The sequence below is a fragment of the Lathyrus oleraceus genome, chromosome 1, assembly GCF_024323335.1.
Source record: "Lathyrus oleraceus cultivar Zhongwan6 chromosome 1, CAAS_Psat_ZW6_1.0, whole genome shotgun sequence".
In the NCBI taxonomy this organism is placed as follows: Eukaryota; Viridiplantae; Streptophyta; class Magnoliopsida; order Fabales; family Fabaceae; genus Lathyrus; species Lathyrus oleraceus.
Window position 1 is genome coordinate 66,300,153 of NC_066579.1, and position 10,068 is coordinate 66,310,220.

Consider the following 10,068-nt stretch of genomic DNA (forward strand, 5'->3'; position numbering starts at 1 on the left):
TTTGCATCTTTCATTTTTAAGGCATTAGTCATTGCATATTGCATATCATGAGAAATAAACAAGTCATCCTCCTAAGTCTTTCTCAGAAGATAGAGAGGTCAAGAGATTCAAGCCTGAGGGTCTTCATGGATTGATCACCAGCCATCTGAGGGTTGCTCTTCAATTAGGGTTTTATTGGTTCCTCAAGGAGGTGGAGTATTATATTGTTGGCAAGGATATATCCCCATCATCATGGTCTTATCATCCTCAAGGGGTTCAGTATGCTTGTTCATGTTCCTTGGGATTAGGGTTTTGACCTCTGGTCAACCCTAATCAATGGCATTCTCCCAATCAGGGATTCTCAAGGAGATGAGGTCTTTATTGAGATGGATGTCATCATATGATTTTATTGAGCTTGTATAAGCTAGAGTTCATTTTGGAGCCATTTCATCAAGTGGTTGAGGCTCAAAGTCATCTGTGCATGTTCAAGTCATTTAGGACACCAAAAAGTCAACAGAAAGTCAACTGAGGGCTTGGAAATGGAGAAATGAGTTTCACATCTCATTCATGTCCCAAAGAGGCTTATGTGTCATTACAAATGCATATCTTGAAGAATTTGAGGTCATGGCAAAAGTTGCCAAAAATGGAAAGTGACCCATAATTGAAAGTTTCCAAAAATGGAAGGGTTTTGGTTAAAATTCAACTCAATATTGCATCACCAAAGAAGCTTCAAATGATTTTTTGTCCAACATTAAAGTTGAAGATCTCTCTCTCCCATTTCCAAAAAGTCCAAGATCATGAATTTATGATGTATGGTTGAGGAGATATGGTCAAATCATTGTCAAGTGTGCATGGGATTTCAAATGGCCATAACTTTTGATTCATAACTCCAAATTTGGTGCCTCTTTTTCTAAAATTCTTCTCATGACAGGAACTTTCCAAAACAATCATCACATTGCATGAATTTCCATCACATGATCATTTGATTTTTCAAGCCATTTTTGGAGGGAAATTCACAAATTTGAAATTTATGCATCATGGGAGCAAATCACCATTGCCATTGTGTTAATTGGAAGTTTTTAAGTGGATTTAACCAAGCAAATGTTACTGTTCACGTAGGATTACTACATGCACCATGCAATTTTTCAATTTTTGTCAAAACACCTTATTTTTGCTAATTACCATTAACCATTGCTAATTAACATTTTTAGTGTGATTAGTACAGCATATAAATACCATAATCATAACAGAATTTGGGAGGTTAATCACAATTTCACATTTCTAGATCTAGTTTCTCTCTCCTTCCAAAATTTTCTTCAAACCAAATTTCAAAATCCTTCAACATAACACCTTGTTTTTGTTGAAGATTCATGATCAGTGAGTTGATTAGAGTGTGAATCAAGTATTGGTTTGTTGAATTCGTGCAAGAACCAAGCATTTGAAGCTCAAAACTCAAAGATGGAAGTTGATTATTAATCTAGATCTACACGTTCTCAAGCTTCCTTTTCTTCATCAAACATCATCACAAGCATTCTGGAACTGATTTGGATCATTTGGAGCTTTGAATCGTGCAAAACAAGGAACTGCTCTTTAAGAGGTGAGTTTTTCGAGCTTCATAATTTCACAATTCATGTAGATATTCTTGTATATCTTGCTTTTCTGATCGTTTTGATATAAATTTCGTGCGATTCGGATAAAAATTGAGAGAGATATACTTGATTGAAGTTTCACATGTCAAACTTTATTTGCTTCGATTTGCATGAATCATGTTGAATTAGGATTAATTGATGCTTGATCTATTATCTCCTTTGCGTGAGCTTCGTTTTGGTATAAAGTTTTTGAAAATCTGAGCATTTCTGGAAATCTGGAAAAATCTGGAAAAACTCCATTGAAGTTCATGAGTGTTCTTCGTGTTCTTCATGAAGAAGATGAAGATTCATCATTTGCGTCGGTTTTTGTGACGGTTGTAACCGCCGCTATTTCCCTAGGGCTTTTTAGCTCAAACGACGTAGTTTCATTGCTAGGCGCGCTCCTCATTTGAATCTCAACCTGGTTCGATTCCCAGCGAAGACAAATATTCAAATCCATTCATATTTTTTTTGCCTTTTCCCTCCATCTCCATGTATGCTTCACATGTTTGAATTCCATTTGGTATGCTAACTTCAAAAAATCATATCGAATTGAAAAATGATCCAAAAAATACCTGGTTTTTTGCTAATTGTTCCTTGAGATGTCTAGTTTTTTATGATGATTTTTTCTGAAGTTGTGCATGGCGGGAATTTTATTTTCTCTAGGTTGATTGATCATGTATGCATATGTGACCTTGCCTTGCTCTTTCTATCATGAAATGCTTGTTCTTAATCCAATGGACTTGAAATTTTACATGCTGATTCTAGACATATTGATGGATGTTTCAGGCTTGGTTTGGTATTTTTCTCAAGTACCAATTCTGTTTTATGCTTGTGTTTGCATGGTGTGACAATTTGTGTCACACCTTTGGTTGTCTAACTTGTGCAATTTGATTTCTATGCCAAATGACCTCTAATGCTTCTGATTTTTTGCATGATGAATGTTTTGGATGTGTTGAATGCTCATGAATTTTTCCAGAATTATTTGAATCATTTATGTTTTGATTGGGATTTTTCATTCTTAATGTTCAAATGTGTGCCTTGAATTGGTCATTTACTTCTCTTGCCTATTACATGAACTTGCATGATGATTTTGGTTTGGTCCTTTTTAGGACTTGTTCTTGATTGGTTAAATATGATCCATGTTGAATATCAAGTTCTGTTTTGGCTTTTTGATTCACTTTTGACCCTAGGCTTTGACCTAGTGGTTTGTTACTTACATTTGAGTTGTGATTTCAGGTTCAAGTGTACATCTCCATGGTTGATGTTGCTCCTTCATTTGAGCTTGATCATTTGTTGTTGTTGGCTAACATTTGCTTGTTTTGTAGGCTTTGAGAATAACTCACTTGTGATTATGGTTTATGTATTGCATATTGGGTTGTCTGTTTGATATTGACTGTTGACTGCTTGTCTGGATTTTGTACTGATTGGTTTAGCTGTTTCCACAAGTACCTAAGTTGCTTTAAGTTCATTTCAACTTTGCTTTGCTATTGCTTGTGGATTGGCATACCACTGAGGTATAATCCCTTGATCTTCATGTAGTCTGGGAGACCTGTCATGTTACTTTGGCAGGCACCTGTCTGAAGCCCTCCTTAAGAGGCAATGTTTGTGGATGTTTAATTTTTTGCCAAGCAGGTAAAGTCCTCTTAAGAGGCAATTGGCAGATAAAAGGGATGTGCAATCCATCCCCTGCTATTCAGTTGTGTCATTCACTTTGCTCACACCATGTGTTGATGCATTGTGAATAAGAATCCAAAATCTTGTTGTGTCAGTCATTTGTGGAGAAGATTTCCTACATTCTGAACTCCCACACTTTCTATTTGATTCAAGCTCTCCCAGGCCAGGGATAAGAGCTGTGAGGTCTTACCCTCACTTCCCATTTCATCTGCTTCACCCTAACTCTCAATGTTAGGGTTAAGAGCTAAAAACACCCCATTCTAGTTGGCTTGTTTCTGCAGCCTAGCCTTGTATGAGCCCAATTGTTTGCATATAGTGTGTGTGCTTGCTTTATTGTGCTTGTATTTGTTTGATTGTGCTATTTAGGATAGCTTGCTTCCTGTGCAAGTTAGGATAGAAACCTCAACCTAGGGCCATTGTGGATTACATGATAACTATTAGGCTCGAGTCAGTCTCCCTTCTAGTTTGTCATTTCCCAGTCTCTGGTTAGGATAGAAATTTCTCCCCTGTTCAGGGGAACTATGTTGCCCTGATCCTCATACCTGATGAGGTACGTAGGCAGGAGATCGTGCGAGGTCTCTCCAGACACCCTTTTTCTTTTTGTGTGTGTTTGCTTGACCGCTAGCAGGCTCGAGTACCAGACTCCCTGTTAGCTTGTTTGTTCAACCTTTGTGTTTCTTTTGACGACTCAGCGTCCGGTTAGCATTTGCTTGTTTGGAGTCTGACGTAAGTCCAGCGATTGGCAGTCGGTTTCCTGTGTGTGTTTGCTTGTTTGGAGTCTGACGTAAGTCCAGCGATTGGCAGTCGGTTTCCTGTCTGTGTTTGCTTGTTTGGAGTCTGACGTAAGTCCAGTGATTGGCAGTCGGTTTCCTGTGTTTGTTTGTGTGCTTGGAGTCTGACATAAGTCCAGCGATTGGCAGTTGGTTTCCTGTGGGTTGTGTGTTTGGAGTCTGATGTAAGTCCAGCGATTGGCATTCGGTTTCCTCGTTTGTGTTTGTTGTTTGGAGTCGGACGTAAGACCAACTATTGGCAGTCCGTTTCCAATTGTGTGTTTGCTCTGATGTCTCAGCGTCTGTGCGTGTGTTTTGTTTCGGCGGGCGTTAGCCGAAGTACGGTAGCTCTGATTCTCATTCCAGATGAGATACGTAGGCATAGGATGCGATATCCTAGCGAGCCCGTTCCCCTCTTCTTCCATCTGTGTTTCTTATTCCAGTGTGCGTGCATTCTTTTGAGCAGTTATTTAGCAACCTTATTCTATTCTTTTGAGCGTGGATCCCGTCGAGTACGACGGACGTGAGGGGGTGCTAATACCTTCCCCTTGCGTAACCGACTCCCGATCCTTGCATCTCCGGTCGTAAGACCATTTCCTTTCCAGGTTTACTTCGAGCGTTTCCTTTCCCTCTTTTGGGATAAATAAGGCACGGTGGCGGCTCTGTTTGTTTTGCTTTTGCCCGCCGGTTGTTTTTCGCGGATGCGACACTATCTATTACTTGAGCAAAAAGTTTACCAATTATGAAACCAAATATTCACTCTTGGAGAAGACTTGTTACGCTCTAGCATAGGCCGCCAAACGTCTTAGGCAATATATGATTTGTCATACGACTTTATTGATTTCCAAGATGGATCCAATAAAGTAAAATTTTGAAAAGCCTACTTTAACTGGAAGACTTTCCTGTTGGCAGATGCTGTTGTCTGAGTATGACATCTAGTACGTAACCCAAAAGGCCATTAAAGGAAGTGTGTTGTCTGACTACCTTGCATGCCAACCTGTTGAAGACTATGAGTCATTGAAGTTTGACTTCCCTGATGAAGATATTATGTCTATAAAAGATTATAAGATCCCAGACCCTGACGAAGGACCTGAACCAGGATCTCGATGGAAGCTAATGTTCGATGGTTCCTCCAATTACATGGGGCATGGTGTGGGAGCTGTTTTGATGAATCCAAATGGTGGCTATACTCCTTTCACAGCAACATTGTGTTTTGAATGCACAAATAATATAGCAGAATACGAGGCATGCATCCTGGGTATTAAAACTACAACTGACCTCCGAATCAAGATCCTTGAGGTGTGTGGAGACTCAGCCCTGGTAATCTACTAAGTCAAAGGTGAATGGGAAACCCGTGACACCAAGTTGATCCCATATCGTGCATACATCGTGGAATTAATAAAATACTTTGGTGAAGTCATTTTCCATAATATCCCAAGGACAAAAAATCAAGTAGCTGACGCTCTGGCTATGTTAGCCTCAATATACCAAGTTAGATTTCTCAATGAAGCACCGCTCATCCAAATAGAGCGAAAACTGATCCAGTTTATTGTCAATTGGGTGACGAGGAAGCCGATGGAAAACCTTGGTTTCATGACATCAGACACTACCTGCTAAATCAAGAGTATCCGACAAATGCTACGACCCTGGATAAAAAGACCATGAGGAAGTTAGCATCCAAATTCTTCCTAAGCAATGATGTGTTATACAAGAGAAACCATGACACGGTTTTCCTGAGATGCGTGGATAGACACGAAGTAGGCCTGTTAATCAAAGAGATTCATGAGGGATCTTTTAGGACTCGTGCCAATGGGCATGCCATGGCTAAAAAGATTTTGAGAGCTGGTTATTACTGGTTGACCATGGAGTCAGATTGTTTCAACTATGCCAGAAAATGTCACAAGTGTCAAATTTATGCTGACAAAGTGCATGTGCCGCCAACGTTACTGAATGTCTTAACATCACCCTGGCCTTTCTCAATGTGGGGCATTGACATGATTGGCGCCATAGAGCCTAAAGCCTCAAACGGTCACCGTTTTATTCTAGTAGCAATTGATTATTTTACCAAATGGGTAGAAGCCGCTTCTTACACCAACGTAACAAAGCAAGTGGTTGCTCGTTTCCTAAAAAAGGAGATCATTTTCCGCTATGGAATTCCAAGCCGGATCATCACAGATAATGAGACAAATTTGAACAACCAAATAATGAAAGAGTTGTTCGAGAACTTTAAGATTGAGCATCATAACTCTTCCCCATATCATCCAAAGATGAATGGCGCTATTGAAGCCGCTAATAAAAACATCAAGAAGATCCTACAGAAGATGGTGAAAACTTATAGGGATTGGCACGAAATGCTACCTTTTGCACTACATGGATATCGGACCTCGGTCCGTACTCCAACAGGGGCAACCCCCATCTCTTTAGTATATGGGATGGAAACAGTTATCCCAATCGAAGTAGAGATACCATCTATGAGAATCTTGATGGAAACCAAGTTGGAAGAAGCTGAATGAGTTCAAAATAGATATGACCAGTTGAACCTCGTTGATGAGAAGTGTATGACCGTTATGTGCCATGGACAGTTGTACCAGAAACGGCTTAAAAAGGCGTTTGATAAGAAAGTACATCTTCGGGAATTCAAAGAAGGAGATCTCGTGCTCAAGAAGATTTTGCCTGTGCACAAAGATTTATGTGGGAAGTAGACTCCTAACTATGAAGGCCCATATGTTATAAATAAATCCTTCTCCGGAGGTGCCCAGATTTTTACAACTATGGATGAGGAAGAGCTATCACACCCCGTGAACTCTGATGCAGTCAAAAAATACCATGCCTAATAAAAACCTGCTAAGTCGAAAACCTGAAAAGGCGACTTAGGCAAAAATGGGAATCCTGGTGGATTGAAAACCTGAAAGGGCGATCCAGGAAAAAGTTAGGGATAAAATAGAAAAAAATGATAGCTCGCTAAGTTGAAAACCTGAAAAGACGATTTACGCAAAAAAGAGCGTCCCAGTGGATTGAAAACCCGAAAGGGTGGTCCAGGCAAAAATTAAGGACTAAAGGCAAAGTCTGCATCAGATAGTGCTAATCAACACAAGAAGCGCCAAAGGCGGAAGATCAATCCAGCTGATCTTTTCAGAAGCAAGGTTTTATGGAGTCATGGTTATTTAGAGCTAGTAGTGGTTTTTGGATTCAATGTAAACCCTTTCCCCATTGCCATTTTCAAAATTGTAATATTCCATGGAGTTTCGCCATTTGCGCGCTACCATTCTTTAATGAATACAAAATTTGCCTATCAATATTGTCACTCGTGTTTTTTCTCTGTTATGCAAAATGCCATTTATTTGTTAATAATGAGATTTTGAACTTGAAAAGATTTTTTAACACATATTGAAAGAACACAATTTTTTTCTTTGGAATATGGGAAGATTAAAAGGAAATCATTTGTTGTCTCGAAAGTCTCAAGGTTGCAGAAGCACCCCTAAATCACTGTAACAAAGATCTCCATGGGGCATAACTTGTCAACCTTCTGGAATGATCTATTGGACAAAAACAACTATCAAGCTTGATGAATTTTCCCTTAGCAACATCCATCAAGGGGCATTTTGGTTGAGTAATTGGTGTTGACGAATCAAAATCTGCATAAAGAGTCTCCATAAACTCTCATTTTATGTAGAGTCAGCATTTTCATATCATGATCATTCACATATCATGCATAAAAGAAAAATCCAATCATGCATGGTCTGAAGTGTACGTCGTGCTCATTTTGCACTGACCTAGGTCGTGTCATCGATTGTTGTCCTTTGACTAAAAAGACTAGTTGTTCCTGGCACTCTGTCCTCAAAATCCAATTGTTATTGGCATCCTCCAAATGTCCAATCATAACTGGCATTCCGTTTGCAAATCCAATCATAATTGGTGCTTGGAGTTTGGTTGTCATCAACATCATTTAATATTCCAGTTGTAACTGGTACCAATATGTTAGAAGTTGGTTGTAACCAATACTTACGGTCAAATTCCAACTTTTGTTGGCCTATACAGAGAGTTTGATTACCCTGTTTTGCCGATGGTTCCTAGAAAGTCATGTTTGACTATTCATTTTAAGGAATTCCCAGAAACTTGGATGTTATTCTAGTTAGAAAAAAAAACTCCAATGATGTTTGTCTTAATCGATTTCTTCATAAAAGACCGTCTTAGCCTTTTACATGGATGATTTTCTCGTAAGAAGACTCCTAATCTTGTTTTGTATGGATGATTTTCTTATAAGAAAATTCCAACGTTTTATGCGGATGATTTTCTAGTAAGAAAATTCCAATGTCTTGTTGTTTGGGTGATCTTCTAGTGAGAAGACTCCAATTTATTCTTGCCTTGGATAAATTCCCTGTTAGGAATCTCCAAAACCTCCGATTTGATGAATTTGTTATGAGAACTCTCCAGAACTGTCAGATATATTCTAAAGTGTCAGGTCATGTCTGAACCTATTGATAAAATATACTTTGAATATTCCCTAGTGTCCTTTTCCCAGCAATTTGTCATCCCCAGTGAGTCCTCACCCATTGCCTTTGACATTTCCTGTGAATCATCACCATTGTATCTCCATCATTCCCCACATATATGTCCATCATCCATCATAAGAAAAATCATGTTAAGGTTCATCTCACATCATAACCCCAGCGGAAAAGAAAATCATTCATGCATGCATACCATATCTTGTCATCGGTATTTAGGGACAAAATTTGAGTCTTCTGTATTTAAATATCTTTCACCAAGATACTATGAGGATTGTCATCGCTCATACCATTTGGTAAAGCTATTTAAATAGGGGCAACTATCATACCCCAATTTTGATCCTGAATCGCCGAATCAATGCATTCATCGAATCATTAACATCATATGCGTATCATAACATGCATAATGTCCAAATTGTCAGTCAGAATAATTTCTCGGATTTACAGACATATCGGTCAAACCGAATCTCAATTGTGCGTAAAAACTAGTGCACAAAAAATTTCAAAATCGAGCTTGCAGACGTCAATTATATTAATCTACGTTTCACGTAGTTTATCTAACGCGTTCGTTTTATTTTTTTGACTTATTTTAGTCGCATTTTGATCAGTCTGGGCTTGTTAACCGGTAAAAATTTATTTCAAGTTTAAATCAAATGCTGTATATTTTTTAGAAGTTTATTTCACGCTGATCATTTTGGTGCGGTCAACTTATTTTTTCGGGCATTTTTGCGCCCGACTTTTTTTATTTTAGAGGCTTTTATTTTTGCATTTTTTTCAGAGTGTCTAGAAAAATTAAATAGAATTATTGGTGTTATTATTATATTTTTATTTTAGTTATTTTTTAATATTTAATTTAATTTAGTTTTAGTTAATATTATTTAATTTTGTTTCTAAAATGAGCACCAAGGGCATTTGTGGTTTTTCAAAATTATTAAAGATCCCTAATCTGACTTGTATATATATTGGTGATGCTGAAAGGAGAGGGAATAAAAAAAGATACCTTGCAGCGGCCACACACTTGTTTCGGTGAGTAGGATTTCCATTAGCCTTTCATTATTTCGCAAGGCAAGTAAAAAGCTTGATCCAACATCAAGCTATTTTTAAAATCATCTCAAAACCAACCCATTTGACTTTTGTTTTCAAACCGTTTCCACTATCCCAATTTATACACCATCCGCATTCAAATCATTTTCCAAACCATAAAACCACTTCAATTCTTTCTTAACCATAAACAAACCTCGATCAACATCGAGTGCATTTTCCCAATAAAACTTCAAAATACATAAAAATATTCAAAACACTTTTTTAATTAAGATGGAAATGGAACGGGGTGAATACCACGAGCTCTTGAGACTAGGATTCGAGATGGATATCTCGCTAATCCAAGCTCTCGCCATTGCCAAAAATGCGTCAAACTCATTCAAACTTTTTTTTGCCTTTTGGCACAACCAAAAACCTTTTCAGAAACGAAAGACATTTTGTCTTAAACAGATGAAAAACAATGCTTCA